The sequence below is a fragment of the Sciurus vulgaris genome (assembly GCF_902686455.1).
Source record: "Sciurus vulgaris genome assembly, chromosome: 5".
In the NCBI taxonomy this organism is placed as follows: Eukaryota; Metazoa; Chordata; class Mammalia; order Rodentia; family Sciuridae; genus Sciurus; species Sciurus vulgaris.
In genome coordinates this window covers 129,658,929-129,677,432 of record NC_136465.1, presented here as the reverse complement: position 1 = coordinate 129,677,432, position 18,504 = coordinate 129,658,929, and the positions used below count along the sequence as shown (strand labels likewise).

At 38.6% G+C, this 18,504-nt stretch overlaps 1 long non-coding RNA gene across 1 annotated transcript in view; it reads left to right on the top strand.

The window, feature by feature from the left end:
- The window catches only part of LOC306662498, a 178,751-nt gene extending 160,475 nt beyond the window's left edge, over positions 1–18,276 (top strand). Inside the window, exon 5 of the long non-coding RNA XR_013764131.1 lies at positions 17,194–18,276. This is a non-coding gene — a long non-coding RNA (uncharacterized lncRNA). The remainder of the gene's footprint in view (positions 1–17,193) is intronic.
- The last annotated feature ends 228 nt before the right edge of the window (positions 18,277–18,504 follow it).

Here is an 18,504-nt window from a genome sequence, read left to right as displayed (position 1 = left end):
ACAAAATCGACACAAGCTTACATCTGTAGGTAGGATTCCAAGAACTGAGCCTGTGTTCAGGGATATGCCACAATTGCCATAGAAACAGACAACTGACCAATGTGGGATCAATTGATACTCAGCCTCAGGAAACTGAGTGTGGAAGACAGACATATGAGGGTTAAGGCCCATGGAGCTCAGTTACGTTCAAGAATTCCTTGAAGAAAATGTCCATAGGCTTTAAATGTCAAGGTCTTTGAAGCTGCCTTCAGACCCTCTTTTCCTATAGACTATTTTAAGCTATTCCTTTGTAACTTTGTGATTCTCCAATTTTTTTCCACTAGCTTCCCTTTTATATTTCCTTTTGTGCTAGCCAGTCAGAGTTGATTCTGTTACTTAAACTAGACAAATCTGAATTGCTATGGTGAAGCACAGCCCAGAGTTTTATAAGTCTTTTATAGTGCAAACTTTATCCAGATCCTTTCCTAACCCTTTTATGTATCAGGCCTCTGATGGCATTTCTATGGTATTGAGTTTTGCCCTCTGCACAAAGTAGGCTTTATTTTTAAATTATGGAATTTTTTGCAGGGTATTAAACATAAATCTTAAACTCCCAGAGTAACGTTAAAAAGAAAACATGACTCACAGAAAGGACATTTTAATAGTTAGAAGTTATGGGAAGAGATTTATCCTGCATCATTTGCTAAATCTTACACATAAAAAGAAGGCACTCAGAAACCCTAAAAGGGGATTCTTATCCTACATTAGACACCTCGTGAGGAAAGCCAAAGAGTAGAATGACCAAAAGCAAGATACTAATTTCTATCCAGATTTTAGGAGATTTTGACCATTAAATGTTGAATTGTTAAATAGAAAATACCTTAGATATTGCAGGAAAAGAACCCAGCACTGCAAAGAGACACAAATGAAGCAAAAATAGAAGGCAATGACTTAAAGATGACATACTTCAAAAACACTTTGCACCTGCCCTCAGCTGTCTACCTATGTCAGTCTTTTTCTCATGCCCTCAAGGAACACACATCTGTGAGGACTGGATTCATACAAGCACAAAAGACAAAATAGTACTGAATCACATCACTCGTTTGTTGTCAATCTAGGCATGAGGATCAGAGCTGGAATTGGAACTTCAGAGTTCAAGAAACTGCTTGAGAGATCCTTCTGACAAAAACAGGGCATGGCAACTCTAAGATGACAACTGCTAATAAATATGTCGCCAACTTCATGAGAAAAGTTTGCATTTCTTTGCCTTGTTCTTTTCTGTATGATTCAGAAACAGATGAGATAACTTGTAAGGATTGTTTTTAAATGCTCCAGAAGTCTTTTTTTTTTTTTTTAATTGAATAACAGTCCTTTGACAAAGTTTATTGGGAAAAAAGTAAAAAAAAAAAAAATGTTGAAAGCATCACATACACTTAGAGACATAGGGGCTTTGTCAAAGGATGTAGTCTAGATTTTCAATGGAAAGAATAATGCTACAAGTTGAGTGAGAATCTATTCAACGTTTAGAGTTCCCTCAAGGGTTCATAAACATGTTTTTGAACACTAGACAAGCTCATTACTTTTTGAGAGGCAAAGTCCATGTGTATATACATCAGTCCATGAATATGGAACCCTGAAACCCTCCTGGGTAATTTCAAAAGCTTTTCTTTTTGTTTGGAAACAGAGAGGTGGGCCGGTGATCAGTCATCATCTGCTTAATCTCCAATGACAGAATTAAAGAGCACCATTTTATTTCTGGCCTGCCTTACTCCTGTCTTAATCTTTTTTGGAAGCAGAGGAAAGATGATAATCATGCTGTGGAACATTCCTTCCTGCAGACGCTCAGCAGAGACCAAAGGTTACCTTTCCTTCAGAGATCCAGTGACATATTTTCTTCCAAGGAGAATCTGGGACAAGGTGAGGACTCCTCTGGTCTATGGAGAGCCCATATGTCAGCCCTGATTCTCTAAAGTTACATGGTATTGACAGATAACATCTAAATTACAAAGATCCTGTTCTCTACTTGCTTAATTATGGGAAGTCTTAACTAACTTCTCTCTATTTGATAACTTTTTCCAGTGAATTCTGGCAATCTCCAAGGAATGCTTCAGTGTTCTATAACATGTTTTCCATGTTATTCTAGACCACTGATTTCTTCTTTCCTTATAGGCACCTTCAATAATTCATCTCTTCCTGCCTGGTGGGCTTCATAGTTTCTCCTTTGGATATTCTATCAGCATTTGCCTAAATGAAAACAAAAACAAATTTCCCAAGGACAAGCAATAATAATCCATTTAAAAGGAAGCCTAAATCCAGATGGAGACTGGGATATTTCTACAAGGAGCTAATGTTCAGAATGCTCTCTGTGACTTAATTTATTTAGTCCTTACTACAACTCTATAAGTCACATTTTTTTTTTTTATTAACACACATTTACAAAAGAATGAATGGAGGCACAAGAAGGTTAAAGAAACTGTCAGTGTCACAACAGTTAGTAAGAATTAGAACTGGGACTGAGTCCAAATGATGTGGTTTGAAAGCTTGGCTTCTTCACCAGGATGCTATATTTCCTTTCCAATTCCTAATTAAGTAAATATCATCTGCAAAGATGCACCTTTGTCTACTGTTAAAATAATATTCTGCATTATCTTTTTAAGCCTTTTGACTCCTTGGAACTCAAAGTTCTCTGTCAGAAAGGGTCACTGCTCTTCATTTGCATATCTCAAGGAAATCTTCAGGGATGCTCTGCCCCAAAGATAAGTCCCCAGCTCTTGTGAAATGTAAACTTGTCTGCTCAGAATTCTGAAATTGCAAGGTTCTGTTTGCTGTCTTGCTCTTGTTTGGTTTTGTTTGTTTCGTTGTTTGTTTTAGCTTCTACCCTCTCCTTCTGAAGGTGAGGGATTTTTCCCTTAAGAAAGAGCTCTACTATTCTATACGACTTCCTCGCCCACATTCCAGAAGACTTGGTTTCAGGTTTGTTTGTTTTGTGATCAAGTCTCACTCTGTTGCCCAGGTTAGTGTCAAACTCCTGGGCTCAGGCGATCCTCCTACCTCAGCCTCCCAAGAACTACAGGTACATGCCACCATGTCTGGCTTGGTTTTAGGTTTTTACATCCTTTCTTGACCATCCTTGGTGCTGGTGGATAGTACTCAAGGTCAATTTGTGCAGTCATTGATAACATGCACACTTTCTTTAAGTTAGGTGGCTTCTCTTTTCTGATTCTGTTTCTACTTCTCTGAACTCTTTGTTTTTTAATTTTTATCTTCTGTTCCAGAATTCCATTTTGGTGTGTTTCTCTTCCCATTCTGACCCTGTCCAGTCCCTTAAATGAAAAAATATGCAAATGTTTTCCAGTCATAGGTCTTGACTTTAAATGTCTTCCCTGAATTCTTCTACTGGATACTAACCTGCCTTCAAAACATCTCTATTGGACGTCCCAAAGTGACCCCAAATACAACTCTGCCACCTCAGGACATTGTATTAGCTCTTTCTTTGCCTGGAATGATCTCTTACCAGACATTGCAGAGTTCTTTCCATTGAGCCTTCCTTGACCACCCTTTGAAATAGCAGCATCCCATTCCCCATATTCTATGTCTATCTTCCTTCACTGAGATGTGGAGGGAGTTCTATAGAGCACACTTTTTTGTCTATAAGGTCTGGTATTGTATCCTTAGCATCTCAGAACATGCTTAAGTGACATTTAATACTTGTTGGAAGGCAGGAGGGAAGTCCTTCCTCCAATCTCAGTTACTCTACTCCCAAAACAACTACCAAAAGTGGACCTTTGATCACGTGGTAATAATTTTAAACAAATCCTTCAAATCTTTCCTATGGACCTAAATAATTGGCATGGATACTGGTTGTACATTCTACCTTTCACCATCCTCACCAACCTCTTTCTGACCACTTTCCTATAAGCATTTTGTGCTCTACCCAGCCTTTCCTAATCCAACGTGCCACAAATGAATAGTCCTGTGGGCAAAGAAATCAGGACAACTCATCATATGCTATCTTCAGTTTTAAAAAATCACAAACACATTGGCATTAAAAAAAAATCACATAATTGATGATCAGACCAAGTACACATTTTAAAAGGGAAAACTGTTTATGCTTGTTTAGAAGAGGTCTCACAAACTTTGTGTCCATGGGTCCCTTTTTCAAGGTACAACTATGAAAAGGATCTCATGGAACACAGTTTATGAAATCCTGCTCTGTGGGACTACTCACAGTTCTCTGAACACCCCAGGTTCTCTCATTCTTCCAGGATTTTCTTTTTATAGTTCCTGTGTCTAGAAGGCCCAGCCCTCTTTTGATGCCTAAAGAATTTCTATAATTTCTCTAAACTTACCTGATAAGACTTAATCAAAGGCCACTTTCTCTCTGAAAACCCCCTTCAGAGAAAATTGATTCCCCTGCCCCCTCTTTGCTTTCCATACTTTCTTATTCCACAACATTTCTCTTATTTTTTTTTTATCTGTTTATTTTCTGAATCTCTCATTAAATTGTGGACAGCTTAAAATTAGGTCATTCAACTCTCTTCTTTTCATCATCTAGTAGTAGTGCTTGGAAGTGTGTGATGAAGGAATGGATGATTCAGGTATATAACATGGAAACTAATTTTCATGATATCAAAAGTGAAGGTGGTTGAAGATTATGAGGAATGCACAGAAATATTTAGTCTGGTTCAATTACATAAAAAGTGCTTTTCCTCCTTTTGAGGGAAGGTACAAAGGAAATGAAAGACATCATCCCAACTGAGGTGGTCTGACCAGGGCTTACCCACCCCGACTAAAAAGCATCCAACAGTCTGTAAGTGCCTTAATGAGTAGTCAAGATTCCGAAAGTCAGTAATTTCCACTTTTTCCACTGCCTGCCTCTAGAGAAGGGAAATAAACAGCCTATCTCCAGCCCACATAAAACACAGATGCCTCCCAAAGCACAAGTTTGCCCTGGAAACTTGTCACAATTGTGCCAGCTTCCTGTGTTGTTACCCACAGACAGGGTGACGTTTTCGTTGGAGGAAAAAAAAACAGTCTAAGGAAGCAAGTAAAAATAAATAAGTAAACAAACATATGATGTTTTCCAATTTAATAATGGAAAAGGTGAACATTTAAAAGTTCATATAATGGGAAGTCATGGAGTCTACAACTTCATATCATATAGCCCCTGATACACCATCCAGCATCTCATACAGCATCTAGCATCTTCCACAATTGTGTGGAACATAGCAAGTGCTCAAAAATGTGTGATGAATGAATTTCTAGAAAGTGTGTCATGTTAAAAGATTTCAGGAGATGCATGAAATGAGGATATAAACCAAGGTTGTCTAAAAATAAGATCAAACCCTAACTTCTAGACAGTCAAGGAAAGACTGGGCAGGTCAGTTCTTCTAACTTTGTTATTATACTGTTGAATCATAAGACCCAAGTAAGGGTGAAAGACCACAAAGGAGACAATAACTGTTGTTTCACAAAGTGTCTTGGCATTCAAGTGATTAATAAGTCCCATACTGTGCTACAACCTGAAAATTATCTCCTACATTTTTCGTTTTTTCATACACATTTATTATCCTTTCCTTCTGCTTCTTTAAGCCCTACCCCTTCCCCAGGGCTTTGCCTGAAGTCAACCTAAGAAGTCCATTCATTTATAGGTATCTGCTATTATTTGAATATGTCTGAATGTGTCCCCTTTCTAAAACCTAGGTATTGAAACCTCATAGGCAATGTGATGGATTTGAAGAGGTGATCAGGCCATGGTAAATGGGGTGGAGGCCCCTGTGGCACTAGTTCCCTTCCCCTTCTGCTTTCAGCTGTGTGAAGACACAGCATTGCCCCCTCATGAGGACACAGCAGAAAGCAGTGCTTGCCACAAAATAAATCTGCTGATCCCTTGATCTTGGACTTCCATTCTCCACGACTATGAGAAAAATTAATGTCTGTTCTTCATAAAGTACCTAATTCAAGATATGTTATTATAGCAGCACCAATGAACTATGACATTCCTCCAAAGCAACTCAGCAACTCTGTTGTCCAAACAACCATGGGAGGGGTGGGGAACAGTGATCTCTCACTAAATTAGATTATTTAAAAATTTTTAAGATCAATTCCAGGTGACTTAGACTAACTCTAATTTTATTTTATTATTACAGTCCAAGAAGAAACTCTATCCTATAATGGGACCCAAATCATGTTCTCTCTTCTCTTCCCTGTTTAGAGGGTGGGGAATATCCCCATGGGATCCCATCCCTTGGCTCCTTTGTCTTCTGGCTTCCAGTTTTGTTTAATAAGCAAGAGGCACCAGTAGGAGAGCAAGAGGTAGAAGAAGAGAGCGACCAAGTGTTTCTTCCTGCCTTTCCTGCTGTATCAAGATTCCAGCAGTAGCTATGGCCTGCTATGACTGCAGCTTCCTCCATGGTTCAGCTCCCTCTTTTACCCTCTTCTGGTCCAGAGATGGAATGGAACCTCACAGTTGGTTGTCATATTCTAGGCCACCTTTCCTGGTTGATTCTCTTGAATCTGTTCCCAACCTATGTAATAGTTTTTTCAATAAATTATTTCCAGTTAAACCTTTCTGAGTGTGCCTTCTGGTTGATACATCATGTTAGAGTTTTATTTTTATCCCAAGTAGATCAGGAAACCATTGAAATTTTTTAAACTTATAATTATAAATTATAATTCTGGCTATGATTTGAAGAATGGATTGGAAAAAGTAAATACAGGCCTATCAGGAAATTATGGCAATGGTCTCAAGAATAAACCATGATGGCTTGTTTGTGGAGGTAAAGACAGAGGATTCAAAAGATGTCTGAATGTAAAATCAACCTAACCGGATTCAGAACTAAGAGAGGAATGTAGGTGAGAAACGGAGGTGTCAAAAGTAACTCCATGTTTTTGACTTTTGGTCATCCTCTGTGATATGAAATATAGGGGTTGGGGTTGTGGCTCAGTGGTAGAGCGCTCACCTAGCATATGTGAGGTCCTGGGTTCCATCCTCAGCACCACATAAAAATAAAATAAAGGTATTGTGTCCACTTACAACAAAATTTTTTTTTTTAATTAAAAAAAGAAATATAGCATTGGAAGCCTATTTTTCTGGGTCTAGATTTCGTGATTTTAATTCAGAAAATGTTGATGTTTTCTTAAGATATCTAAATAGGCAAATACACATATAAGTCTAATAACTTAGCGGCCTAGACTGAAGTTGTGAATTTGAGAGTTGTCTGTCTGTAGGTGTTAATTAACCCTGTGAATCATGATCCCTGGGAATAAGAACTTTCTGTGTCCCAGATAGAAATCCTATGGAGACTCTTTAAAGATCCAAAAAATGAAGACAAATGAATAAATATGTGAAGTGAATCTGCCATTTTTTAATACCCATATTAAATATCTTAATATGAACATTAAAAACGTAAAATAGAGAACCCAAGATGGTGGACTAGAGGGTGACTGCATCTCCAGTCCCTCCAGAACCCAGGATTCAAGAAGGGGAGGCATTGAGAGACTCGGACTAAAATAGAGCCATGGGGTGAGTCTCCCCCACCTGGTGAAGCTCGGCCAGTGGCAGGCCCAGATAGGGGTAGCTTATCAGAGTAGGGCAGGACAGCTAGAGTCTTCCCCAGGCAGCCCTGTGCACTCCGTTGGTGGGCTCCTCCCATAGGGCCAGATACTCCAGCTTCTTGGAGCAGGCCCCCCAGTGAGAGCCTTTCTGCACAGAACCAGCTCCAAGTCCCTGAGCCAGCGCAGCAAGTTCCGGACCACAGGTTGCTTCAGGGACCAGGACAGGGCAGCCAGGGACTTCCCCAAGCAGCCCGGCTCTCTCTGCCGGGAAGTGCCTTTCCAGGCTAGCTTCTCGGAGCAGACCACCCAGTGAGAGCCTTTCTACACAGAGCCAGTCACAAGTCCCCAAGCCAGTGGAGAGCTCCAACCCGCAAGCAGCCTCCGGGACCTCTCCAGGCGGCCCTGCCCCCTCTGGCCTCAGGCTTTTTCCACAGGGTGATCCAAGATGGCAGACTAGAGGGTGTGCATCTCCAGTCACTCCAGAACCCAGGATTCAAGAAGGGGAGGCATTGAGAGACTCGGACTAAAATAGAGCCACGGGGTGAGTCTCCCCCACCCGCTGAAGCTCGGCCGGGCTGCCGCCGGGATAGGGGCGGCTTATCAGAGTAGGGCAGGACAGCTAGAGTCTTCCCCAGGTAGCCCTGCTCACTCTGGTGGTGGGCTCCTCCCACACGGCCAGCTTCTCGGAGTAGGCCCCCCAGTGAGAGCCTTTCCAAACAGAGCCAGCTCCAAGCCCTGGAACCAGTAGCAGGCTAGGGGCAGCTTTCTTCAGAAGCACTGCATTATCAAGTTACTCCAAGACTTCAGGCTACTGAAGGCTGAGAGGTGATACGCTGGAAATCAACAGGGACCTTATAAGCCAATAGAGGAAATCCGCAATATCACAAAGTCCCACTGACATCTGACCAATTTGAGGAAAAAAGGGAAGAAAATGTCCCAAACAAACCTAGATACTATATCAATAAAACCCAATGACAGCACAGCAGAAGAAATGTCAGAAAGGGGGTTCTGAATGTACATAATTAAAACAATCAGGGAAGCAAACGAGGAGATGAAACAGCAAATGTGTGCATTGAATGAGATGAAACAGCAAATGCAGGCATTAAATGATCGCAAAAATCAACAGTTAAAAGAGCAAATACGGGAAGCAAGAGATCATTTCAATAAAGAGTTAGAGATACTGAAAAAACAAACAAACAGAAATCCTTAAAATGAAGGAAACAATAAACCAAGTTATAAACTCCATAGAAAGCATAACCAATAGAATAGAACACCTGGAAGACAGAACCTCAGATATTGAAGACAAAATATTTAATCTTGAAAAAAAGGTTGACCAAACAGAGAAGATGGTAAGAAATCATGAACAAAATCTACAAGAATTATGGGATATCATCAAAAGGCCAAATTTAAGAATTATTGGGATTGAGGATGGCTTAGAGAAACAAACCAAAGGAATGAACAATCTATTCAATGAAATAATATCAGAAAATTTCCCAAACCTGAAGAATGAAATGGAAAACCAAGTACAAGAGGCTTATAGGACTCCAAATATACAAAATTACAACAGACCCACACCAAGGCACATTATTATGAAAATACCTAATATACAAAATAAAGACAGAATTTTAAAGGCCGCAAGAGAAAATAATCAAATTACATTCAGGGGGAAACCAATAAGAATATCAGCAGATTTTTCAATCCAGACCCTAAAAGCTAGAAGGGCCTGGAACAACATTTACCAAGCCCCGAAAGAAAACAGATGCCAACCAAGAATCTTATACCTAGCAAAACTTACTTTCAGATTTGACGATGAAATAAGATCCTTCCATGATAAACAAAAGCTAAAGGAATTTACAAAAGAAAGCCGGCATTACAGTACATTCTCAGCAAAATATTCCATGAGGAAGAGATGAAAAACAACGATGCAAATCAGCAATGGGAGGAACTAGCCTAAAGAAATAGCTAAATAAAGGAGAAACCAAATCATGTCAAGAAACGAAAATGAGTCAAATGACTGGGATTACAAATCATATCACAATAATAACCCTGAATGTTAATGCCCTGAACTCATCAATCAAAAGACATAGACTGGCAGATTGGATTAAAAAGAAAAATCCAACAATACGCTCCTGCAAGAGACTCATCTCATAGAAAGAGAAACCCGCAGACTAAAGGTGAAAGGATGGGAGAAAACATACCATGCACACGGACACAGCAAAAAAGCTGGAGTATCCATCCTCATTTCAGATAATGTGGACTTCAAGCCAAAACTAGTCAGAAGGGATAAAGAAGGACATTACATACTGCTTAAGGGAAGCATAAATCAGCAAGACATAACAATCATAAATATCTATGCCCCAAACATTGGCTCATCCATGTACGTCAAACAAATCCTTCTCAATTCCAGAAATCAAATAGACCACAACACAATAATACTAGGTGATTTTAACACACCTCTCTCACCGCTGGATAGATCTTCCAGACAAAAATTGAATAAAGAAACCATAGATCTCAATAACACAATCAACAATTTAGACTTAACCGACTTATATAGAATATACCATCCAACAAAGAACGAATACACTTTCTTCTCAACAGCACATGGATCCTTCTCTAAAATAGACCATGTCTTATGCCACAAAGCTACTGTTAGCAAATACAAGAAGATAGAGATACTACCTTGTACTCAGATCATAATGGATTGAAATTAGAAATGAATGACAGAATAAAAAACAGAAACTTCTCCAATACCTGGAGATTAAATAATACACTATTATATGATGAATGGATAACAGAAGACAGAAGGAGGGAAATTAAAAAATTTTTAGAAGTAAACGAGAACAAAGACACATCATATCAAAACCTCTGGGACACTATGAAAGCAGTACTTAGAGGAAGATTTATTTCATGGGGTGCATTCAACAAAAGAAGTAGAAATCAACAAATAAACGACTTAACACTACAGCTCAAAGCCCTAGAAAAAGAAGAGCAGAACAACACCAAAAGTAGTAGAAGACAGGAAATAGTTAAAATCAGAGCCGAAATCAATGAAATTGAAACAAAAGAAACAATCGGAAAAATTAACAAAATAAATAGTTGGTTCTTTGAAAAAATAAACAAAATTGATAACCCCTTAGCCACAATAACAAAGAGAAAGAGGGAGAAAACTCAAATTACTAAAATTCGGAATGAACAAGGAAATATCACAGCAGTGAAATACAAAATATAATTAGAAGCTATTTTGAAAATCTATATTCCAACAAAACAGAAAATCTCAAAGACATCAACAAGTGTCTAGAGACATATGAATAACCTAAACTGAACGAGGAGGACATACACAACTTAAATAAATCAATTTCAAGCAATGAAATAGAAGAGGTCATCAAAAGCCTACCAACAAAGAAAAGTCCGGGACCAAATGGGTTCTCAGCCGAGTTCTACAACACCTTTAAAGAAGAGCTCATTCCAATACTCCTCAAAGTATTCCATGAAATAGAAGAGGAGGGAACCCTCCCAAACTCATTCTATGAAGCCAATATCACCCTGATACCTAAACCAGACAGAGACACATCAAGGAAAGAAAATTTCAGACCAATATCCTTAATAAATATCGTCGCAAAAATTCTCAACAAAATTTTAGCAAATCGCATACAAAAATATATTAAAAAGATAGTGCACCACAATCAAGTGGGTTTTATCCCAGGGATGCAAGGTTGGTTCAACATCCAGAAAGCAATAAATGTCATTCACCATATCAACAGACTAAAAGTTAAGAATCACATGATTATTTCAATAGATGCAGAAAAAGCATTTGATAAAATACAACATCCCTTCATGCTCAAAACAATAGAAAAAATTGGAGTAGTGGGGACATTAATATTAATATTGTCAGAATTAATATTGTCAAAATGGCCATACTACCAAAAGTGCTATACAGATTCAATGCAATTCCAATTAAAATCCCAATGATGTACCTTACAGAAATAGAGCAAGCAATCATGAAATTCATCTGGAAGAATAAAAAACCCAGAATAGCTAAAACAATCCTCAGTAGAAAGAGAGAAGCAGGGGGTATGGCAATACCAGATCTTCAACTCTATTACAAAGCAATAGTAACAAAAACGGCATGGTATTGGTACCAAAATAGACAGGTAGATCAATGGTACAGAATAGAGGACATGGACCCAGACCCAAATAAATACAATTTTCTCATAATAGACAAAGGTGCCAAAAATATGCAATGGAGAAAAGATAGCCTCTTCAACAAATGGTGCTGGGAAAACTGGAAAACCATATGCAACAGAATGAAACTAAATCCCTATCTCTCACCCTGCACAAAACTCATCTCAAAATGGATCAAGGACCTCAGAATCAGACCAGAGACCCTGCATCTTACAGAAGAAAAAGTAGGTCCAAACCTTCAACTTGTTGACTTAGGATCAGACTTCCTTAACAGGACTCCCATAGCACAAGAAATAAAAGCTAGAATCAACAACCGGGATAGATTCAAACTAAAAAGCTTTCTCTCAGCAAAGGAAACTATCAGTAATGTGAAGAGAGAGCCTACAGAGTGGGAGAATATCTTTGCCACTCATACTTCAGATAGAGCGCTAATTTCCAGAATCTATAAAGAACTCAAAAAACTCTACACCAAGAATACAAATAATCCAATCAACAAATGGGCTAAGGTAATGAACAGACACTTCACAGAAGAAGATGTAGAAGCAATCAACAGATATATGAAAAAATGTTCACCATCTTTAGTATTAAGAGAAATGCAAATCAAAACTACCCTAAGATTTCATCTCACCCCAATTAGAATGGCGATTATCAAGAACACAAGCAACAATAGGTGTTGGCAAGGATGTGGGGAAAAAGGTACTCTCATACATTGCTGGTGGGGTTGCAAATTAGTGCAGCCACTCTGGAAAGCAGTATGGAGATTCCTCAGAAAGCTTGGAATGGAACCAGCATTTGACCCAGCTATCCCACTCCTCGGCCTATACCCAAAGGACTTAAAATCAACATACTACAGAGATACAGCCACATCAATGTTCATAGCTGTTCAATGCACTATAGTCAGATTGTGGAACCACCCTAGATGCCCTTTAGTTGATGAATGGATAAAGAAACTGTGGCATATATATACAATGGAATATTATTCTGCCATGAAGAATGATAAAATTATGGCATTTGCAGGCAAATGAATGAAATTGGAGAATATCATGCTAAGTAAGATAAGCCAATCTCAAAAAACTAAAGGACGAATGATCTCGCTGATAAGTGGATGAGGACATATAATGGGGGGGGGGGGTTAGCGTTAGGGTTAGGGTTAGGTTTAGAGTTAGAGTTAAGGAGGGTGGTAAGAATAGAGGAAGGAAGGACTGTATAGAGGGAAAAGAGGGGTGGGAGGGGTGGGGGGAAGGGAAAAATAACAGAATGAATCAAACAACATTGCCCTATGTAAATTTATGATTACACAAATGGTATGCCTTGACTCCATGTACAAATAGAGAAACAACATGTATCCCATTTGTTTAAATAATAAAAAAAAATGTAAAATAATAAAAAGATCTTTCTTTTATTAGCCAAGTCTATCACAAAATATTGTAATTCCTTATGGAGGATACATGCTAAATGAACAAAATCATATATTCTGAAGTAAAAATGTTCAGACTTTATATTGCATACATCTAGTTAAGTGAAGTTGTCATGGTAACTAACTGCAGAGGACTGCTATCATTATTTGTCCTTGTCCATGTTCTAGCAGTATGGAGTAGGTTCCTATTAGCCTCGCCCATCTTGAATCCAAAAATAATAATAGTAATTCCTTCTTGAATCAGAGTTCTTTCTTGAGAAATTGCCAGAGATACTTGCCTGAATTCTTATTACTATATTCTCTGAGAATCTTACTGGATCTGACCATGCTATAGGATCTCTTCTTTATCCATCCTTAATTAAAAAGGCTATAACTGACTTGTACAACAAAAATACTCAATTTTGTAAATATAACCAAACTAGGCTAGCTTTTGTTTTAGCTACAAATGCAGGTTGTGTTCATATATACACAGACATGTACTGAAACATCTCTTAAAACAAAGCTTACTTTTGCCATTTGCAGTCCACTATGAAATTTTCTATCTTATTTGCCATGGTTTTTTAAATGCTTATTGTGCTTCACTGGCTTGATTTTGTAAAGAATGGTTGGGTCACAAAAACAATCTCTACATCCTGTTTCCTACATCAATTTCATAGTTCTCCATTTCACTATCGATGCATCCTCGGGCTCTTACAATGACTTAGGTATTTTCATTAACTTTTGCTAACATTTTGTTTTGTTTTGTAATACAGGGAATTTATTCAGGATCTTTTGCATGCTAGGTGAGCATGCCATACCTGAGCTACACTCCAGATCTTACTTTATTTTATTTTGTGTTATGTCATTTTACTTTATTTTATTTTATTTGAGAAAGGGTCTCATTCAGCTGCCCAGGCTGGCCTTGAACTTGCAATCCTCCTGCCTCACCCTCCCAAGTTGCTGGAATTATAGGCATGTGCCATGGCACCTGGAAACTTTTGCCAACATTAAACCTAGAGCCACTAGGTGAAAGGAGGAAGAAGAATAGCTGGTAACAAAAGCAGCTGGACAAGGATATGTGCAATGATGTGTGCATGAACATATACATGTGCCTGTGTATCACAGTCCCACAGCAGTTATCACTGTCTGTGCTAAGGAGGTTGATGATTTTGTTCATTAAATCACATGTGCATATTGAGGAGAAATTCTTGGCTGAGCTTCATTACAAGAGGAGTTGTGCTTCTGCTGAGTAACTGCTGTGTTGTTAACTAAAGAACCTGGTGCACTGTGAGGATGAGTAGGGTTCCATCTTTCTGTTGGTTGCTGAGACCAACAAGCTAAACACACACCTGCATTCCCTTCCTTTCCAGATCCAAGTCCCACTCCTCTCCTTACTTTTCTTTCATCCCTGTCTATAAACTACTTTATGTTTTGCATATCTCTAGAAGTTGGCTTAAATCTTTATTTATTTTTTTCTTTTCTGGAACATTACAGGATACAAAGAAACAAGGGGTATGGGTAAAACTGGGAAGCACTGCAAAGAGGTGGTAAGGAGCATTAAGTCTGCAGTCGGGCTGCCTGCGTTCAATTCCTGACCTTTTCTCTCACTAAAGGGAAACTGAAAGAGGACGTGTTACTTTACCTTGTGAGTGTTGGCTTCTTCATTTGTAAAATAAAAGAAATAGGAGTTTCTTCATCAGATGGTTATTGTGAGGGTTATCAGATAACTCATGAGAAGTATTATATTTAGTTACATGCTGTAGGTGCTCAATTAATGTTAGTTACTGTCAAAAACAAAGATATTTGAGCTTGTGTTTTTGCCTGTGTGTGCACGCACACACACACACACACACACACACACACACACACACTCCACTGGTATGTAGGCATGCAGTCTAAAGAAACATTAAAGCTCTTTATTGATCCAAAGCTTGTGGAATGTGTAAAGTAATGGTGGTTTGTAATATCTCAGTGCCTTAGGAAGCTTCATGCAAAATTTTTCCCAAGTTCATGGGTGTATTAATCTGCTTGGGTTGCCATAACAAAATACCAGGAACTGAATGATTAAAACCACAGAATTCTATATTTTTAGAGTTTTGGAAGCTGAAAGTCCAAAATCAAGGTGCCAGCAGGGTTGGTGACAAGTATAACCTCTCTTCCTGATCTGCAGGTGACTATTTTCTAACTGTACCTTACTTGACCTCTTTTCTGTATGTGAATGAAGAGGGAGAACTTTGGTGTCTTTTCTTCTTATAAGGATACTAGTCCTATTGGATGACAACCCCACACTCATTTAACCTTAATTACTTCTTTAGGGACCTATCTCCAAATCAGTCACATGGGGATGAAAGTGTCAACCTATGAATGGGGAAGGGGCATTCTTCAGTCTCTAATTGTGGTCATTGGTAAAAAGTAATAAAGGAAAAGACAAGGAGAGAGAAAACAACAAATATTAGACAATGAGATTTTCCAGAACAGTAAAGGGAGGACAAAGGAGAGGAAGTGGGCCACCTGGAGGAAGCCATCATCTCCCAGAACCTCAATTCAAAAGAAGACAGGGTTGCTTGTTCAGAAGCCATGCTAAAAACACCCTGGCCCTCCCAGATTTGGGAATCACAGCCTCTGATAATGTGAACTCAGCCAGAGCATTTCTTGAGAAGAGGCATTTTCCCATGACTTATATAACTGTTTCTGTTCAGGCCAGAAATGCCATGAGAACTATTTCTTAATGGCTCTTCTTGGCTTAGGCCCAGTAAAGTGTTTAGTATTGCCTTCAACAGCCCTACCTTGTCATTTTCTCTTGATCACTCATCATTAGCAAGGTCATTTTTTTCAGATTACATTTGTACAAATCTCTAGGTAACACCCTTTAGATGAAATCATAATAGAGACTGTGAGCTGTCAATTTTCTCAAGTCTTACAAAACAAGGGAGGTGTGTGTGTGTGTGTGTGTGTGTGTGTGTGTGTGTGTTAGATCACATGAGAACGTGTTAAAAGTCAATCAAGTTTTATTTTAAGAAAATATTTTTACCTAAAATGAGTCAATGAAAAAGCACTGAGAGTCTGGATTCAAAATATCCTTATGTTCAACCCTCCGTTGAAATCAAGATGAACTGGCACCAAGATGGGACAAATGGCCAAATCTTTGTTTACCAAAATATCACACAATTTATGAATTGTTTCTGCCTTTATTAATGATTTAAAAAAGAAAATAAATATAAGATGAAGAAGGAGAAGGCAGAAGGAAGAATGAGAGAGAGAAGGAAGAAGCAGAACTGGAGGATGAGGAGGATAAGGCTAAGGATGGAGAGGGGAAATGAGCGAAGAGGAGGGGGTGACAGGGATTGGGGCAAGGAACTGGAGGATGGGAGGGGAGGGAGAGAAAGCAAAGGAGGGAAAGGAGAGGGAGAGGAGTGGGGATGAGGGTGGCAGAAAGCACTGTGGGTAAGAATCCTGTGCAGTCTGAATTCTAGTTTCAGTTATTGTTTTCAAACTTATTGTTTTTGAACTTGTGTGGATTTTTTACATTTTCTTGGGTCTCAGTTTTTGTCTCTGCATACTTATCTGCTATTTCATATTGGTGGTTTTAAAAGCTTTATTGTGGTTGGTGTTTAGGTGGTTTTCATTTCTTTTATTTTTTCCAATGATTTTTTTTTTTTTTTTTGCAATCAAGAAAAATGTTATAGATACCCAATATGGAAGCCATTTCAAAGCAAAGCCCAAAGTCACACTGATTTAGGCAGGTGCTTGCTCCAAAGTACCCCAGAGAGCACAGTCAGAAACCTGAAGGCTAATATCTAAGCACTCTCTGAATTGCCCCTACTTTCATTAGTTTCTCTAACTAATTCTACACCATGTTGTTGCACTCAACTGCCAATGCCAGAGTCTTTGAAGTAATTCCACTTTTCTGTTGGTAACTATGCTACCTACATGAAGTAGTTCCACTGAAATCCCTTCAATGGTAATCAGCCCACTCTGCTGAATTTTACTAAGAAACAGCAGGATTACAATGCAATTTTAAATGTTTCCCAAAATGTTAACAAGTTAATATCTATTTCTTAAATTTGAAATGTCCGCAGCATGGCAGATCCTCTGTGTCATCAGACATCATGGCAAAACTCCAGTTCAGACTGCTCAACACTGACTCTACCACAGCACAGTCTGACTCACCACCATATAAAAGACCCACACTGAAAAATCTGGCTTGATATTTATTGCTGGCACAGTCCTAGGAACCATTCCACCAGCAGCATCATGCATATGTACAGCTTTTGCGATGCACAATCTGAATTCAAAATGCTGCAAGGAGGAGCCAGTCTTAGAATTCTGCAACCCAAACCTTCCAGGAGCCAAACCATTTCACCTACTGGCAGCAAACTGTTCAGAAAATGAACTAAATTTAGAATCACCCAGTAAGTATTGGAGTTCTTTCCTTGGTGCTTGAATCCAAGGAGATATTGTGGACATGATATCATTAAACAAAGCAACGTAACTGACAAGCAGCAATGACCAAAGTGAATTCAGTTTTGGAAATGAGCAAGGCTCTCAACTTCTCCATAGATCAACCTGCAGCTGCCACTCACTGGCAAGTGGCAGAGGAGGTTGTATCCATCAAGAAACACTTTGGAATGACTTTAGGCCTCCCCATGTTTGACTACTCTTGTTTATGGACTATAAGAAATGATCTACATTGGCTACTTTTTTTTTTTTTTTAAACCACATCAGATTAAAAACTTGTTCTCCAGCAATTTATTCCTAGCACAAGGTGTTTTCAAATAAAAAGCAATTATGAGCAATCTACCACCAGGACACAAAAAAACAGAGTAAATATTTGATATATTAAAACATCATGCCTGTGTTTCTCTTATTCAGTAGAAAGCCACTCACTGGCTTCAAGTATTTTTACACTGGAACCCTAACATGAAGCAATCACAAAAGTGGTAAAAGAGCATCTGTAAACAGATTCCAGTGTTTCAGAAGATCTCACAGAAAGTATGTGGCTCACTGAGATAAGGCTGCAGAAGCTAACTTTCACATCAAGGGTCTTTGCTTTAGGCTAGAATTCTATCATCCTGATGAAGAAACCACTCTATTTTACATCTCATGCTGATCCAAAGTTTGGATTAGCAATTACCTAAGTCCTCAATATACAAATGTTAAAATAAAAATTTTCTCCATCCAAAATGTAGTTTGGCGGTTGTATCTTTCAAAACATGGGACTCTAAAGGGAATAATAGTAAGAGGAATCCTTGAGGGTGGAAATATTGGAAACTGCTGAGAAATTATTCTAAGGAAGGGACTAAGGAAAATGTAGCTATATGAAAAATTATCCCAGCCCTCTTGAGATAAAGAAAATTTTAAAACAACATAAAAGGCCAATAATAGGAGAG